At 47.8% G+C, this 18,763-nt stretch overlaps 1 protein-coding gene across 7 annotated transcripts in view; it reads left to right on the top strand.

The window, feature by feature from the left end:
* CHST8 (carbohydrate sulfotransferase 8) overlaps window positions 1-18,763 on the top strand; it is a 308,323-nt gene that overhangs the window by 54,776 nt on the left and 234,784 nt on the right. Inside the window, exon 2 of one of the 7 annotated variants that reach the window (XM_081963648.1) lies at window positions 7,441-7,574. The exons of 5 other annotated variants lie outside the window; for them this stretch is intronic. The gene's annotated coding sequence lies outside the window, so the exon portion shown is untranslated. Of the gene's footprint in view, window positions 1-7,440; window positions 7,575-9,381; window positions 9,400-18,763 lie in introns of those variants that run through there. One more of the 7 variants, XM_081963647.1, reaches the window with a different exon arrangement.

Genomic DNA, 18,763 nt, shown 5'->3' with positions numbered 1-18,763 from the left:
ACCAGTCCCTCTTCAACTAACGGACAGCTGCATAGGTCTTTTGAGAATCACTTAGACGTTTGGGGCATCCACATTCCATTCTCAGGGTGTGCAGCCTTGAAGACAGACTGGTTCCGGCTTCTCTGGTCTTTGTCAAGATGTCTGCTCTGACCTAGGTTTCCTGAGAAAGCATAAATCACAATCTTAGTCCCCAAAACCCTCTTTTATTCATACAGCTGTGAATTATGGTCATTCACAGCCCGTAATGATTCACAAACATTCCGTGAAGATTCCTACAGATGTCTGCTCGAGTTGCCACAGTCTTTCAGGGGAATGTTGATAAGCACCCTCCTTATCTCCCTGGGAATGCTGCCAGAGACCTAATTGCCAAATGCAGAGTCAAACAGAGCTTCTCAGAATTTGAACCGACCAGAATGAACTAATTGCTTCCTGCAAAGGCTCATGTCCGTTTGCTCCTCTTTTATGTCTTATGGGAGGGGCCAACCATCTCCAAGTCTTAGTCCTGAGCTGACCCTGGTTTTTTTAAACTGTTCTTGACTTCTGGCAGCTCTGCGTATGCGCACACTGGGCACAGGCTCCCGCTGTTCTTCTGCCTCATTGATGTCACACTCCGGAGGCTCTGGAGGCAACAAATAATTACCAGATGGCCTTGGTCCCCTCTCTGCCTCCAACACAGAGCCCTCATCCAAGCCTTCCCCAGACTCCAGGGCTGGGCCCATGTTCCTCCCCAACCTCCTCACTGTCCGAATCTGCTGCCAGCTCCTCTGGCCACTGGTGGGCCACAACAAAGACCTCCTCCCTCCCTGTGTCCCATCACTACTCCATACATATTTATTGCCCATTTGTCCCCCTCGCCCCCTTCCCCTTAGCTTTTGATGGCAGGATCCCGGCAGGGCACCAAGACGAAGAAGGCAGAACTGACGGCTATTTTTTTCCTAAATTGGCTGGCTCTTTGGCGTTATATTTCTGTTCATCAAGTTATATATTATCCTAAGCTTAGCAACATCTGGTGAAAAATGCTTGCAAGTCTGGATCTCTTAGCATTTTGCTGCCCAAGGTTGCTCTGACCCAAACTAGGATCTCCCACCTGCTGTTTATATTGGGAGGGAAGCTGGCATTTGAGCCCTCGAGGGCTACCTTTCCAGCTGTGGCAGGTGTGCTGCTGCTGAGGGGATCTCAGAAAAAGAAGACTCCAGCGAACGTTTCTCCATTTCCTTTCCTTTGTCTAACTCCTGGTTAGATGTTCTTCGTTGGATCTCTTCAAGGGTGTCAAACTCAAGGCCCGTGGTTTTGTGTATTCCTGAACAAGGAATCACGAGCTTAGGCGAGAGGCAAGTTAACCAGAAGAGTTTATTAACAGCAGAAGCAACAGAACAGAACAACTCCAGTTTGACAGCTTTTTATAAGGCAGCTGTCAAACAGGCAACCAATTAGGACGCGTACTTCTCCCGCTGGTACGCTCCATGCGCTTTAACCAATGAGAGTCCAGAACTGTGTTGATTGACACCTGAGACACAACACGTGGGGTGCTTGGATCTGGCCTGTGGGGCCGCCCTGGAAACAGCAAAGGACCAGCCCACAGTGCTTCTGCCAGAGAAAACGGAGCTCAGGAGGACTGCGTGTGGCCTTCCCAGGCCCCAATTTTGCTGGCAGAGGTTGCAGGAGGCCATTGCAACTGGAAACGGAGCTCAGGAGCCTGTTTTTGCTGGCACAGCACTCGGGCCACCAAAGGTGCTCCCGACACAAGTGATGTCAGCTGGCCACACCCACTCTGGCCATGCCCCCCCCAGCCCATCCCCCAAGGTCAAACACAACCCAGATGTGGCCCTCAATGAAATCGCGTCTGACACCCCTGTCTTAAATCTACCAAGCAAAAAGGGTCATCTATTTGGGGGGAGTTGAAGTTCTCACAAAAGGAGGCTCTCTCTGTTAGGACAACTTTCCCCCCATTCTTCAGAATTTTCGACACACCCCACAATTCTCAGCTAGCACAGCCATGCTGGATAAAATAGGATCTGTGTACACTTCCTTTTGGGCCCCTTTCTAAGGCAAAACTTGGTATGTCTAAAATGAACCAGCCTCAGGAAAATATAGCCGTGCTGAGAGCATCATTAGGCCCAGGATAAGTTGCAGAGTCTGGGTGGTGAGCAGTTCCCAGCGAGCCCCAATTCCAACGTCTCTTGTTCTCTGAGATGCACAGGGGTCAGCAGGCAATTCTGTGGTCACCTCTGGTCTCTTCATGGGCTCCAGGGCTTTACTTGTTCCCAGGAGAAGCTTGTGGAACAGCTGGCCACAGTTTCCATGGGAGCATAAGGTGCTATAATGAAGCAGCTTCTCTAGGGACTGGTCCATTCAGAAGAGAGGTGCTCCTATCATGCTCTTTGCCATAGAGGGCTTCCTGGCTCCCCATCCTAGAGCATTTGCCTAGCAATTTCTGCCAGATTTCAAAGGCCATCCCAGCAAACTGGACGCAGCAGTGAGTGGGAAAGCTGAGATGTCTGCCAGAAAACGGTAATAATAATAATAATAATCAGAATAGAGCTGGAAGGGATCTTGGAGGTCTTCTAGTCCAACCTCCTATTGAAGTGGGAGACCCTATACAATTTGGGACATGGCTTTCCAGTCTTTTCTTAAAAGCCTCCAGTGGTGGAGCATCCACAACTTCAGAAGGCAAAGCTGTTCCACTTGCCGACTGTCAATTTCAATTCAATTTTCAATTTATTAGCGCTTATAGACTGCCCCCTCTCCCGAAAGGGACTCGGGGCGGTGTACAGTCCATGTCAAAGAACAAAATTAAAACAATTAAAATTACTAAATGGACAGTATACATATACAAATATAAAATAGATGGATAAGAGGAGGATAAAAGATGTGCAGGACTGTATTGCTAATAAATAATTAAAATAAACAGACATTAAAATCCCAATACCCAATAAAATTAAGTCTACAGAATAATCCCCTTAAAAACCAGTAAAAATATAAATGCCAGGAGATAGGCGTTGAAATTATGCCAGGCCAGCCAGTCGGAACAGGTGAGTCTTTAGTTTCTGCCGGAAGGAGCGGAAGTCGGTGGTGGTTCTAATGTCGGGGGGGAGGTCATTCCAGAGGGTTGGGCCCATCACAGAGAAGGCCCTACTCCTTGGCATCGCCCGCTGGCATTGCCTAGCGGACGGCACCTGGAGAAGCCCCTCCCTGTGAGAGCGAATTGGCCGCTGGGATGTATGTGGGAGGACGCGATCCCGCAGATAACTGGGCCCTATGCCATGGAGCGCTTTAAAGATGGTGGTCAAAACCTTGAAATGCACCCGAAAGACCACAGGCAGCCAGTGCAGCTCGCACAGGAGCGGTGTTACATGGGAGTACCTGGTACTCCCCATGACTGCCCGCGCGGCTGCGTTCTGAACTAGCTGCAGTCTTCGGGCGCGTCCCAAGGGAAGCCCCATGTAGAGAGCATTACAGTAGTCCAGGCGAGACGTCACCAGTGCATGAGTGACCGTGCGTAGGGCATCTCGGTCCAGGAGGGGGCGCAATTGGCGCACCAGGCGAACCTGGTGGAACGCCCCCCTTGCCACGGCTGCCACATGGTCATCCATTGACAGCCGGGCATCTAGGAGGACGCCCAAATTGCGTGCCCGTTCCACAGGAGGCAGCTGCTCGCCCCCTATGGCCAGCGTTGGGATTAGCTGACTGAACCGAGGTGCCGGTAGCCACAGCCACTCAGTCTTGGAGGGGTTGAGTTTGAGTCTGTTGTCCCCCATCCAGACCCCGACGGCTTCCAAACACCGGGACATCACTTCGACAGCCTCACTGGGGTGGTTTGGGGTTGAAATGTACAGCTGAGTATCATCAGCGTACAGATGGTATTCAACCCCAAAACCACGGGTGATCTCCCCCAGCGGCTTCACATATGCGTTGAACAGGAGGGGCGAACGGACCGATCCCTGTGGCACCCCACAAGTGAGTGACCTCAGGGTCGACCTCTGCCCCCCCGTCAACACACATTGCGACCGGTCAGAGAGGTAGGAGCCGAACCACCGTAAAACAGTGCCTCCGACTCCCATCCCCTCCAGCCGGCGCAGTAGGATACCATGGTCGATGGTATCAAAAGCCGTTGAGAGATCTAATAGGACCAGGATAGAGGAACAACCTCTATCTCTGGCCCTCCAGAGATCATCAACCAGCGCGACCAAGGCTGTCTCTGTGCTGTGTCCGGGTCGGAAGCCGGACTGGCGTGGGTCTAGATATTCGGATTCGTCAAGGTGTCGTGGAAATCGCTGCGCCACCACATTCTCAACAACCTTCGCTAAAAAAGGAAGGTCCTCACTGTTAGGAAGTTTCTCCTTAACTCTGGGTTGCTTCTCTCCTTGATCGGTTTCCGCCCATTTGTTTCTTGTCTTTCGTTCTGGTGCTTTGGAAAATAAATTGTCCCCCTCTTCTTTGTGGCAGCCTCTCAAACACTGGAAGACTGCTATCATGTCCCCCCTGGTCCTTCTTTTCTCTAGATTTGCCATACCTAAATACCCAAAGAACTCCAAGCCTTCTTCATATATTTTAGTCTCCAGGCCTTTAATCATCCTGGTTGCTCATCTCTGCACTTTTTCCAAAGTCTCAACATCTTTTTTTGTAATGTGGTGACCAAAATTGGATGCAGTACTCCAGTTGTGGTTCAACCTAAGGTTCAATCAATCAGACAGTTGATTGAATTCAATCCATCAATCAGTTCAATCAGTCACCCACAACATCTGAAGGCAAGCCTGGTTAATTGTTCTCACTGTTAGGAAGTTTCTCCTTAATTCCAAGTTGCTTCTGTCCTTGGTTAGTTTCCATCTGATGTTTCTTCTCTTGCCTTCTGGTGATTTGGAAAATAATTAGACCCCCTCTTCTTTGTGGCAGCCTCTCAAATCCTAGAATACTGATATCATGTTACCATTAGTCCTTTTCCCTAGACTTTCTTTCTCTAGACCTTGTTCTTTTATCCCTCTTATTCAGAACTTTTCAATGGGTTTTATATTCTGTAGGCTGGTTAGGATCAGCCCAATGGTGCTCTTCCCTCCCAAGTTTCCTGCTGGAAAAAAATGAGTGTGCAAATCGTCCTTCATCATAATTAACAGTGGCGAGGCCAAGTAATTCATAAAAGAAGGAGGGATATATTGGGAGCCAATATTGTTTCAGTCTTAATCAATATTAATAATTGTTTGCTTTTTAAAAGTGCAGCGTGCTTCCGGAAAAGATATACTGAGATGAAGCCCTTAACCTGCCAAATTTTGTTATTGCCCTTAAAGGCATCATAATTCTATGTCCAAGCCTTTCTTTAAAAGGAGCCATCGTTAGTTGCAGGAAATGTATCTTTTATTTATTTCCAAAATGCCGGGCCCTGCTTTTAATTATACATGAGCTAAAAAGGTCATTGACTATTTCATTAAAGTCAGAGCTGCAGAATTGAGCAGCTTCATGCAAATCCTATTTGTACAGCGTTAGGCTGCTGCCAAGGTCTATCACACCTTCAGCTTCTACGAAAGGAAAGGTTACCGACACATTAGCAAAGGTTAATTCTAGAGTATGAAGGGGAAGGAGACCTCCTGCATTCCTGACAACAGACACGGTATATAAATTTTTCAAAGGGTTTTTTTTGCAGGTTGCAGTGATGGGAAATATCTTCAGTGAAAAAAAGTCTTTCCAGGAAAATGCACAAGAGTATCATGGGGGCAAGAGCTCAGATGCAGAACGTTGTCTGTGTTACATCAACTGATTCTGCTTCCGATGAATAACACCAGGAGTGTGGAAGGAGACCGCTACATCCAATTAAGGCTTCCCTGGCAAAAAAAAAAGGACAAAGGTGGCACTGGCACTGGGCTGGGCAGAGATGGCATGGATGTTGGTGTAAAATAGAGTCCAAGATGGCATCTTATCACTACAGGATGGAAGCCCCACCCCTTAAAATGGAATGGAATGGCAATGGAATGGAAGGGAGATGGAAGGGACCTTGGAGGTCTTCTAGTCCAACCCGCTACTCAAGCAGGAGACCCTGTACCATTGGCTGTGCAGTCTCGTCTTAAAAACCTCCAGGCGTTCTTCGTATGTTTTAGTCTCCAAGCCTTTGATCATCCCTTTCGGGAGAGGGGGCGGTATATAAACGCTAATAATAAATAAAATAAATAAATAAATAAATCTTAGCTGCTCTTCTCTGAACTTTTTCCAAAGTCTCAACAGCTTTTTTGTAGTATGGTAATCAAAATTGATTGCAGTATTCCAGGGGTGGTCTTACTAGGGTTTTGTAAAGTGGTACTAATACTTCACATGATCTTGATTCTATGCCTCTGTTTATACAACCCAGGTGTCAGGGTTCCAGATAGCATTCAAAAGTAAATCAGAGTCCAAGGCAAAAGATTCCTCAAAGGTCCAATTTATGAAGAGAACTATGTTGGCACATCTGGGAAAACCCGAATCTGAAAGCTTCCTGGTTTTCCAACCCAATTGAAAATTCAAGACCTTGCCCCCACACCCACAAGTCCATCACATGGTCCAATCTTCTAGTGCCATGCTGGCAGCTTCCACCCATCCAGTTCTTGTCAGAGGTGCAAAGGATGACCTTGGCTTTCTAGAAAGAATGTTGTTATGGCTGCATATCATCTAACTCCATACAATCCCCCCTCCCATTTTCCCACAATAGAAAATGCATAGCAGAATAATAGAAAGTGTGGCAGGCCAAAGATCCAAAAGAAAAGATGGATGCAGGCCTGACACCAGGATTGTATTAACTTTTTGGGCTGCTGCTGCACATTGCTGGTTCATATTCAAATGATCATCCACTAGGACTCCAAGGTCCTTCTTCCAGTTACTGTTTTTACCTTTTCCAAGAGCATATTGGATGTGGTATAATTTAAAAAGAGGCAAGGATTGGGACTGAAGGATGCAGAGGGCAGGCCCTGCCAACTGGGTTTATGGGATTTGAAGTCCAATACATATGAAAGCTACGAGGTATGAGAAGGTGGTCAGGCTTTGTCCTTGCTTTAGAAGGGAATGGAAGATGAGCGGAGTCAGCCCTCATTTCTATGCTTCTTGCCAGATGTGCCATTGTGATGGAGCACAATAAACGTATTGTGCAAAAAATGCCATTTTTCTTTATTCTGAGAACTCCTATGTAATGTTTTCTCTATGAAAAGTCCAATGAATATTAGCAAATCTAGGTCAGAAGTGATTTTTCTGGCTAAAAATGTTATTCTGCAACCCTCAATTGAGAGCAGCAGTGATGGCGAAACTTTTAGCCACCGTGTGCCCAAACTGAAAGCTGCATGTGTGGGTGAATGTGTGCATGCGCTGACATGCGCAGTGGAGACCCGAAGACCAGCTGGCTGGCGGCAGTTGGGGCATCCCAAGACAGGCAGTGCAGCAAGAGGTCAGATCTTTTTCTTTCGTGAGCTTCTGTTTTGTCGTTTGCAGAGAAGCAGAAGCTCACGAAAGAAACGCCCCGGAGATTTGACCTGGGGCAACGGTGCCCGTGCCAGCAGAGAGGGTGTTATCCCCAAAACTGGCCTCTTGCTTGGTGTCGAAGCCGCTAAGTCACCGGGCACAAGGTGTGATACAGAATTATACTTTTATTTTGGTACCAAGGTGTAAGGACCCCGGTGTGAAAAGCTAAGCAAGGGCCCAGATTAGGATCTTACAGCAGTTTTTATAATCAAGAGATAGTGGCATTCAACCCTTTGCCCTTCCCCTAATAATGCATGCATAACAGATAATATTGATTGGTTATTTGGACTTCAGCCCCCCTAAACCCTTACACTCTTTATGTTAAATAGCTAAATGTAGTGTCCCCTGTTTTTCACCCCAGGTCACGGGTATCTTGCAAAGTGTGCCAGCTATGTGGGTTTGGGGGGTTTTCTTATAAGCGAGCTACTCTTGTTCCTAATATCCTGGCTGGTGGTTTTAAGGTACCAACTTCTGTGCAGCCCCCCCCCCCTATTACAGAGCAGAATAAAAGAACAGTTTTATCTAAGGCAGCCCCCTGCGACCCCCCCTCCCTCTGGAGTGAGAGAGACAGGAAAGGAGCAAAGCTCTTAATTGTCAAGGCAAAGAAATGAAGACAAGAGAAAATGTTTGATCAGAATTCATATTCCTCACTCTCATGTCCGTTCATCCATCCACTTGGGTCTTATCACCACATGTGATCCTTCCTCTGATCCCCAGGGCCTCATCTGTGCATACATTCCATCATCTGATCCTTCAAGGGCTCTCTGTGCCACCTCTGGCACGCGTGGCATAGGTTTGCCATCAGCCTGTAGAGGCCAAATGCAAGAGATCAACATGTAAAAACCTTTAAAATACCAGTTTAGACAAATGGCATTACACAAAGCTTGGAATGAGCACCCACTCTTTGGAACATGATTGACTCTCTTTTGCTTATTTTGTTAGCATTTAAAACAAATAAGAAAACAAGCTACTTGGAGAACGTATTTAAAAGGACATATTTCAAAAAAAGCCAGTCCACAATGAAAGTAATTCTTGAAGACTTTCAGCCCAATGTCTGTGATTCACTGTGAGATGAGGATTAAATCCAGATTTCTCATAAACGAATGTGTCGGTCTGTTTTTTCTCAATTCCTCATTTTTTCCCCATGCATTTGCAGTGTGGCACCTTTCTGGATAACATATGAACATCATTTTTTTCATCCAACTGAATGAAAACGTTGGGGAGGGGCGGAAAGCAGCCAACATGTGCGCAATTTATCCACTCCATGTAGTTTTAAGTTCATTTGGATTCTCCTGCGTCCAACTGACAGCCGGACTTCTTATTAACTCGTGGGTGGCTCCTGTGTGAAAGGGAAGGTTTGTTTCCAGCGCTCCCTTTAATTAGAGGTTTCATGTTAACAGCTGAAATCAAGATTAGCAAGGAAGAAATCCGCATCAAAGTCAAGAATCACCTTGACAAAAACAGATGGAAGACTCAGTCATTAAGGAGAAAATGGTTGTCTTTTTCCGAGGCATTTTGACTTTTAAGATTAAGGAGAGGGCTAGCAGGGAAGGAAGCTGCTTTGATGGAATAGATGAAAGTTGCTAAAGTTACATTGCAATGTTCTTCTCTGCCACTTTCTTTGTATTTCTTATAAGAAACACCCTGCGTGAAATTTGAAGGTAGTTGTGCTTGCATAGACCCTCCCATGGCAATAGCTCTCCGTACTGTGCAAACTGAGGTTCAGTTCATATTATGCTAACTCATGGTTTTGTGTACCTGCTTTATACAGTAAACCTCAGGTGAACCACCAAAGAACAAATTTTAGGCAGGTTAACAACATCAATAACAATAATTACAGCCGGCTGTTCCAGACTCCAGAAACTTACACAACTGTACAAACCAACCCAGGAATTCCCAGGCTTTCTTAATTCATGGTGTCATTGATTTGTAATATTTTTCACAGCACTTCCTGGCTCACATAGTATCTCGCAGTTGCTCTCAAAAGTTTACATAACCCAGGGCATTCCTGGGAGTTGGTGACTGCACATGCGTTGGGAACTGTGGAACCAGCCTATTGATGGAGTCAAATTCTATTTCATTGAGGGCCGCATCAGGGTTAGGTTTGATCTGGGGGGTGGGCAGGGAGAGCATGGCCAGCTCAACATTACTCATGTTGTGGGTGCCTTTGGTGCAACACTCTTGCCAGCAAAAACGGAGCCGGGGAGGGTCAAACCCAGTCCTCGCGAGCTCCGTTTCTGGCTGTGAGGGCCTCCTGCAGCCCTCTGCCAGAGAAAACGGGGCCTGGGGACGCTGCCTGTGGCCCTCCTGAGCTCCATTTTTGCGGGCAGAGGCACCGCGGGCTGGTGGCCTGAACACTGCCAACAAAAATGGGCTCCCAAGCTCTGTTTTCGGCTGCAATGGCCTCTTGAAACCTTTGCCAGTGAAAATGGAGCACCTTCCCCCCCATCCCCACTCCCTTCTAGCACTGATGATGTTATCTAGTTTGGTAATTAAATATCTGTAAGAAAACCACCAAGCTCAGAAAGCAGCAAGGATCCCACTATCCTCCACCACCTCTTTCTCCTTCTCTTTCTCCTTTTGGTCCTATCTTTCTCCTCCCCCCCCCCCCAAATCCCACTCCCTTCCAGCACTGATGATGTTACCTAGTTTGGTAATGAAACGTCTGTACCAAGCTCAGAGAGCACCCAGGACCCCTCATTACAACCTCATTACAAACTACCGTCCATCTACCCCGTGCTCAGAAAAGGAAGCCCAGGTAAGTCCTTTGCTAGCAGGCAGGTTTTAGGATGCCTGCTGCCACCGAAGCACCTTCCCGGAGTTGCATTTCAGAGCACGGGGAGACGGACGGCATAAAATACCCCCGTCTCCCCATGCTCAGAAAAGGAAGCCCAGGTATGTCCTTTGCTAGCAGGCAGGTTTTAGGATGTCTGCCACCACCAAAGCACCTTCCCGGAGTTGCTTTTCAGAGCACGGGGAGACGGACGGCATAAAATACCCCCCCCCCCCCGTCTCCCCATGCTCAGAAAAGGAAGCCCAGGTATGTCCTTTGCTAGCAGGCAGGTTTTAGGATGTCTGCCACCACCAAAGCACCTTCCCAGAGTTGCTTTTCAGAGCACGGGGAGACGGACGGTAGTTTGCGCAGTGCGGCCAGTGCCTAGGAGGTCCTAGGAGACCGGCTGTGCCGCGTAAGCTCCCGCCACCATCCCCACCCTCGCGCCCGTGCTTTCTGGCGGCCAAGCATTTTAGGCAAGTCCGGGGACCTTGCAAAGGCCTTGCGAGGTCCCGGAATTTGTCAAAGATGCCAGCCGTGCTGCATAAGCTCCCGCCACCATCCCCACCCTCGCGCCCGTGCTTTCTGGCAGCCAGGCATCTTAGGCAAGTCTGGGGATCTTGCAAAGGCCTTGCGAGGTCCCCGAACTTTTCAAAGACGCCAGCCACACTGCGTAAACTCACGACGCCATCCCCACGCCTGTGCTTTCTGGCGGCCCTGCGCTATAAGCGAGCCCGGGATCCTTGCAAGGCCACAAAAGGTGACCGGACTCGCTTATAGTGCAGGGCCACGGCAGGCCGCTCCAGATGGCCTGCTGCTGCCGATCCCTGCCCTGTGCTTAGTTGCAGCTAACTTACCTTCTCAGAGTCGGCAGGCAGCAATAGAGAGCCAAGCAGGAAAAATGGTAAGTGGGTTTAGATAGGGTTCATGGAGGCAGGTGGGGTGATTGTTGAGCCAGCCAATCAGTGAGCGGTGGGCAGGGCTAGGATAGTGCGGATGGGCAGGGGGGAATGAGCGATGGAGCGGCTTCCGGATGGGTGGGGGGTTAGCGAGTGAGCGACAGGGCCTGGGCAGGCATTCCGGAAGTTACCTTGAAGAGCACCCGGAGGCTTCAGCTGGTCCAGAATGCGGCCGCACGGGTTATCATGGGGGTACCTAGGTACTCCCATGTTACACCCCTTTTTGGCGGCCTGCACTGGTTGCCGGTTGTTTTCTGGGTGCGATTCAAGGTATTAATTATGACCTCTAAAGCGCTCCATGGCTTAGGCCCAGGGTACCTGCGAGACCACCTACTGCCACCAGTAGCCTCCCACCGTCCAGTGCGATCCCACAGAGTTGGCCTCCTCAGGGTGCCGTTGGCCAGGCAGTGTCGGCTGGAGACCCCCAGGGGGAAAGCCTTCTCTGTGGGAGCGCCTTCCCTCTGGAATGAGCTGCCCCCGGAGCTTCGCATAATCCCCGGCCTCCGGTCCTTCCGACGCGCCCTAAAAAGTTGGCTTTTCCAGCAAGCCGGCCTGGCCTGTTAATTTTATTTAAGTTTTTTAAATGTTATTGTCATATTAATTGGGTTTGTTTTTTTGGATATTTATTTAATTTCATTTTAACTTTTGTGATATGTGTTTTTTAATGTTGTACGCCGCCCTGAGTCCTTTGGGAGAAGGGCGGCATATAAATCCAATAAAACTAAACTAAACTAAGCTAAACTAAACTTCCAAATCCACCGGTCGAACCTCCTCTCACCTGATCGGTAAATTTCACCAACTGGTTCTCCTGAGCCGGTGCAAACTGGCAGAAACCCACCACTGTGGGGCATGGCCAAAAAAAGGTTGGGAACCACTGGTCTAGGGTCTCCTGCTTGAGCAGGGGGTTGGACTAGAAGACCTCCAAGGTCCCTTCCAGCTTTAGTCGGATGGATTGATTTACTGATTGGAAGGTTCCCCCCACCCCTCCGATCTTTCCTGCATGTATTTTTTTCTGGGAGGAAAATCTTCCACTCTTGGTGGAATGGAAACATTCAGCCTCAGGTCTACCTCTCCGAATCTGTTGGCAAAGAATCCCGTTCCCTTCGCATTTCCAAAAGGGAATCCAGTTCCCTGCCTCGTTTCTCTTCTGATAGTGAAGAAATTAAGTCTAAATGGTTCCCCCATTTGCTATTTACAGCCTTCCAAGGGAGCTCCTGGAAGATTTTCATATGAGTAAAGAGCGTTAAAAAAAACTGCTTATGGTACTTTTTGGATCAAAAGTAGCATAAACTACACGGGGAGGACCTTCAAGGCTCGCTCGTTAACTTGCTAATGGATGTTGCATGTTATTATGAAGATTAGCATCTCTTGAGCCCTGCAGTAATTTGTACCCTGAAAACTTATAAGGAGAAATAATTTTGACTGCAAAGGCTTGGTGAATGTTTACTCAGCTCTGCTTATTATGGTCTTTTGCACGAGAGGGAAAACGAAGTCCGTGCGCGACTGGAGCATGCGGTTGGTGATTGTACCGGTAGAGGCACGCATGAGTGTGTTTGTGTATAAGTTTGTAAGGCATAGATAGTTTATACTTATGATGCCTTCTCTGGGACTAGAAAGCAGTTGGGTACCACCATCAGCCCTTAGTCTCTGGCATCCCTTCCTCTCTGCTTCCCCAGCCCCGGACTGGCTTTCAAAGCCCCTGGGAAAGGTGCTGGCAAACTGCTCCTATTTTAATGTGATAGAAAGAAATTAAAATCCTGTATTTTAGAGTAGTCCTATTTATTTATTTTTTGCCTTCCGCCTGATTCAGCTTGGAAAAGTCCCTGCAGTTTTCTTGGCAAGATTTTTTCAGAAGTGGTTTGCCATTGTCTCCTTCCGAGGGCTGAGAGAGCGTGGCTGGCCTAAAGTCAACCAGTGGGCTTTCATACTTAAGGCAGGACTAGACCTCCCGGACTCCCATTTTTTTACCCGGATGCCTTAAACGCTGTACCAACCTGGTTCTCAATCCTACTTAAATGTCTACCAAATTAACATTTGGTAGATTCTACTTCTTACTGTTACCTGTGCACTCCCCCCCCCCGAAAATCTCCTGAAATACCAGTCCAAAATGTGTACCATCCTTGCTTAAAAGGACTGCCTTCTCTCCACTTAGCCCCCTGATGGCTTCCTGTGATTGCTGACATTCCCACAACATACTTCATTCTGTGACTGGCTTTGCTTGTTTTCCAGGTTCATGCAATACCTAAGGTCCTTAGACTAATCAAAGAGTTTGTGTTCACAGAATATGCTAAGACGCACAACTCAGGGGTGAAATTCAGCAGGTTCTGACAGGTTCTGGAGAACCGGTAGCGGAAATTTTGAGTAGTTCAGAGAACCAGCAAATGCCACTTCTGGCTGCCCCAGAGTGAGATGGGAATGGAGATTTTGCAGTATCCTTCCCCTGGAGTGGGGAGGGAATGGAGATTTTGCAGTATCCTTCCCCTGGAGTGGGGAGGGAATGGAGATTTTTCAGTATTCTTCCCCTGGAGTGGGGAGGGAATGGGAATTTTGCAGTATTCTTCCCCAGGAGTGGAGTGGGAATGGAGATTTTGCAGTATCCTTCCCCTGCAGTGGGGAGGGAATGGGGATTTTGCAGTATCCTTCCCCTGGAGTGGAGTGGGAATGGAGATTTTGCAGTATCCTTCCCCTGTAGTGGGGAGGGAATGGGGATTTTGCAGTATTCTTCCCCTGGAGTGGGGAGAGAATGGGGATTTTACAGAATCCTTCCCCTGGAGTGGAGTGGGAATGGAGATTTTGCAGTATCCTTCCCCTGGAGTGGGGAGAGAATGGAGATTTTGCAGTATCCTTCCCCTGGAGTGGGGAGGGAATGGGGATTTTGCAGTATTCTTCCCCTGGAGTGGAGTGGGAATGGAGATTTTGCAGTATCCTTCCCCTGGAGTGGGGAGAGAATGGAGATTTTGCAGTATCCTTCCCCTGGATGGGGAGGGAATGGGGATTTTACAGTATCCTCCTCCTGGAGTGGAGTGGGAATGGAGATTTTGCAGTATCCTTCCCCTGGAGTGGGGAGGGAATGGGGATTTTGCAGTATCCTTCCCCTGGAGTGGAGTGGGAATGGAGATTTTGCAGTATCCTTCCCCTGTAGTGGGGAGGGAATGGGGATTTTGCAGTATTCTTCCCCTGGAGTGGGGAGAGAATGGGGATTTTACAGAATCCTTCCCCTGGAGTGGAGTGGGAATGGAGATTTTGCAGTATCCTTCCCCTGGAGTGGGGAGAGAATGGAGATTTTGCAGTATCCTTCCCCTGGAGTGGGGAGGGAATGGGGATTTTTGCAGTATTCTTCCCCTGGAGTGGAGTGGGAATGGAGATTTTGCAGTATCCTTCCCCTGGAGTGGGGAGGGAATGGGGATTTTGCAGTATTCTTCCCCTGGAGTGGAGTGGGAATGGAGATTTTGCAGTATCCTTCCCCTGGAGTGGGGAGAGAATGGAGATTTTGCAGTATCCTTCCCCTGGATGGGGAGGGAATGGGGATTTTGCAGTATCCTTCCCCTGGAGTGGAGTGGGAATGGAGATTTTGCAGTATCCTTCCCCTGGAGTGGGGAGGGAATGGGGATTTTGCAGTATCCTTCCCCTGGAGTGGAGTGGGAATGGAGATTTTGCAGTATCCTTCCCCTGTAGTGGGGAGGGAATGGGGATTTTGCAGTATTCTTCCCCTGGAGTGGGGAGAGAATGGGGATTTTACAGAATCCTTCCCCTGGAGTGGAGTGGGAATGGAGATTTTGCAGTATCCTTCCCCTGGAGTGGGGAGAGAATGGAGATTTTGCAGTATCCTTCCCCTGGAGTGGGGAGGGAATGGGGATTTTGCAGTATTCTTCCCCTGGAGTGGAGTGGGAATGGAGATTTTGCAGTATCCTTCCCCTGGAGTGGGGAGGGAATGGGGATTTTGCAGTATTCTTCCCCTGGAGTGGAGTGGGAATGGAGATTTTGCAGTATCCTTCCCCTGGAGTGGGGAGAGAATGGAGATTTTGCAGTATCCTTCCCCTGGATGGGGAGGGAATGGGGATTTTGCAGTATCCTTCCCCTGGAGTGGAGTGGGAATGGAGCTTTTGCAGTATCCTTCCCCTGGAGTGGGGAGGGAATGGGGATTTTGCAGTATTCTTCCCCGGGAGTGGGGAGGGAATGGAGATTTTACAGAATCCTTCCCCTGGAGTGGAGTGGGAATGGGGATTTTGCAGTATTCTTCCCCTGGAGTGGGGAGAGAATGGAGATTTTGCAGTATCCTTCCCCTGGGTGGGGAGGGAATGGGGATTTTGCAGTATCCTTCCTCTGAAGTGGGGAGGGAATGAGGATTTTGCAGTATCCTTCCCCTGGAGTTGGGAGGGAATGGGGATTTTGCAGTATCCTTCCCCTGGAGTGGGGAGAGAATGGAGATTTTGCAGTATCCTTCCCCTGGATGGGGAGGGAATGGGGATTTTGTAGTATCCTTCCCCTGGAGTGGAGTGGGAATGGAGATTTTGCAGTATCCTTCCCCTGGAGTGGGGAGGGAATGGGGATTTTGCAGTATTCTTCCCCTGGAGTGGGGAGGGAATGGAGATTTTACAGAATCCTTCCCCTGGAGTGGAGTGGGAATGGAGATTTTGCAGTATCCTTCCCCTGGAGTGGGGAGAGAATGGAGATTTTGCAGTATCCTTCCCCTGGATGGGGAGGGAATGGGGATTTTGCAGTATCCTTCCCCTGAAGTGGGGAGGGAATGGGGATTTTGCAGTATCCTTCCCCTGGAGTGAGGAGGGAATGGAGATATTGCAGTATCCTTCCCCTGGAGTGGGGAGGGAATGGATAGTTTGCAGTATTCTTCCCCTGCCATGTCCACCAAACCACGCCCACAGAACCAATACTAAAAAAAATTGAATTTCACCACTGGCAGAACTCCAAAACAACTCAGAACAACCCCTCAACTAACTAACTAACTAACTAACTAACTAACTAACTAACTAACTAACTAACTCTCTCCCCTCCTCCCAAGTTTGCATATGTGTGCATGCAGGCACTATGCTTTTTCCTGAGCTGCTTATGCATGTTGTAGCTATTCAGTCATTATGCTGCCTGCCTTGGGAAATCAATGATGGTTTAAGGTTTCTAGCTTGACTTTGGGATTGCTGACTTTCCGGAGTCTTGTTTGGGAGCTTAATAGACTGATCAGTTCCGGGTGGATTTTGGCTTTAAAGATATCCTCAACTTGTATCGGTAGTCCTTGACTTACAACCGTTTCATTTAGTAATTGTTCAAAGTTACCACAGCAGTGAAAAAAGTGACATGACCGTTTTTTCACAGGGCCATGGGATCAAAATTTGAATGCTTGACAACTGATTCATATCTATGACAGTTGCAGAATCCTGGGGTCATGTGATCTCCTTCTGACGAACAAAGTCAATGGGGAAGTCAGATTCACTTAACAACCTTGTTACTAACTTAACAACTGCAGTGATTCACTTAAGACCTGTGGCCGGGAAGGTCGTAAAATGGGGCAGAACGCATTTAACAAGTGTCTCGCTTAGCAACAGAAACCATGGGCTCAATTGTGGCTGTAAGTCGAGGACTACCTGTACTCTTGTTGTCCCGGTTAAGCTGATTTTTTTTCTCCATTGTGGGGAAAATCATTTTTCAGACAAACGGGGCTGTTTAATAGACAAATTGAGATATAAGGAATATGTCCTTGTAGCTCACAGAAGCCTGTGGTGAGTTGTATCAGAACATTCCCATAGCAACACCTGAATGTCAAGATGCAAATGTTTCTTTTAATGAAGACCATTGTTCTCTGTAGATAACAGAAGGGCAGGAAGGATCCTGAGATCTAATATGTTATTACTTATGAATGTGCATGCACACATCATTTCCCCCTCTTTCTGAGATATATAAATAAGATGACTTAAAGGTTCCCCTCGCAAATATGTGCTAGTCGTTCCCGACTCCAGGGGGCGGTGCTCATCTCCGTTTCAAAGCCGAAGAGCCAGCGCTGTCCGAAGATGTCTCCGTGGTCATGTGGCCGGCATGACTAAATGCCGATGACGCACGGAATGCTGTTCCCTTCCCACCAAAGATGGTTCCTATTTTTCTACTTGCATTTTTTACGTGCTTTCAAACTGCTAAGTTGGCAGAAGCTGGGACAAGTAACGGGAGCTCACTCCGTTATGTGGCGCTAGGGATTCAAACTGCTGAACTGCTGACCTTTCTGATCAGCAAGCTCAATGTCTTAGCCACAGAGCCATCACGTCCCCTAACATGCCTTAGGGATGTCCATACATGCCCACTCTTCTTCATGGAAAAATCAGGATGGAGACTGTACTCTTTCAAATTTGTTGTGGGAGACAATTTTCAAGAATGCTGTGAACATTCTTAGAAAACAAAGGCTTCACAGAACACATTAGTCCAGAGCATTGCTGCATCTTTGAGTAGACGCGGTGTTTCTCAATCTTGGTGACTTTAAGTCCTATGGACTTCAACTCCCAGAATTCCCCAGCCAGCTGGCTGGGGGATTCTGGGAGTTGAAATCCACAGGACGTAAAGTTGCCAAGATTGAGAAACACTGAGGTAGAGAATAATACAATACAACAAAGAATCTTGTGTGTGGTCGTCTTATGTAATAAAGATCAAATAGTTAATGCATTTTTTCCCCAATTGTTAAATTTGTGACTCTGAGATACGGACATTGAGGGGAAAAAAAATAAGAAACAAAATCAGGCTTCTCCATTCTGGATCTGGGGAGAGAGTTGCTAAGAGTATCATAGAGTGTATAGACTATAAGAAGCCACTCCTGGACCAAATCAAGGTTAATATTTCCCTTGAGGAAGCAGACAGCTACAGTTTTAATCATGATGATGGACTAGAAGAAATTACTATGTTTGGTTAGCTTGATGGAAGTAGAAGATGGGGGGTGGGGGCAATGGGTGGCTAGGATTTTTTGTTAAAAAAATAGACTGCTCTTTATAGTCTACAAGTTTGAGGTTTGTGTCATTGAAATTCCCCAAATTTCCTGGGGAAATTTGAATCCTAGTTAGGCTTTAGGCCACAGATCTTCAAACTTGGCAACTTTAAGACTTGTGGACTTCAACTCCCAGAATTCTCCAGCCAGCATAGCGTAGAGTTGAAGTCCACAAGTCTTAAAGTTGCCAGGTTTGGAGACCCCTGCTTTAGGCCTTTAGTGATTTTGTGTCAGTTCCTCCTGCTCTGCCCTAGGAAGTAGGGCAGGACAAGCCACTTTTGATACCTGCGAAGGCTTGTCCAATTGTCACCAGGAGACAAGATTGACTTGACTTGAAAGATGTCAGGCTACGTCTAAGTGTAAGAACAACCTAGAACCAGCCAACTAGCCCATTTATTTGCTCACACCATATAGATTGAATCACGCCAGGCTACTCTCATCCTATCTGAAACACCCTGGGAGATTCTAGGAGTGGCCATCCTAAGCCTATTATTCTGTTTCCAATCCAACTACGGCCTGTGTTGTTGCTTCCTTATTCCTGGGAAACCTGGCTGTGAACCATCATCTCTCTCTGCACTACCACTA

The sequence above is a fragment of the Natrix helvetica genome (assembly GCF_964273705.1).
Source record: "Natrix helvetica genome assembly, chromosome: 10".
Lineage (NCBI taxonomy): Eukaryota > Metazoa > Chordata > Lepidosauria > Squamata > Natricidae > Natrix > Natrix helvetica.
This window is presented reverse-complemented; position numbering and strand designations above follow the sequence as displayed.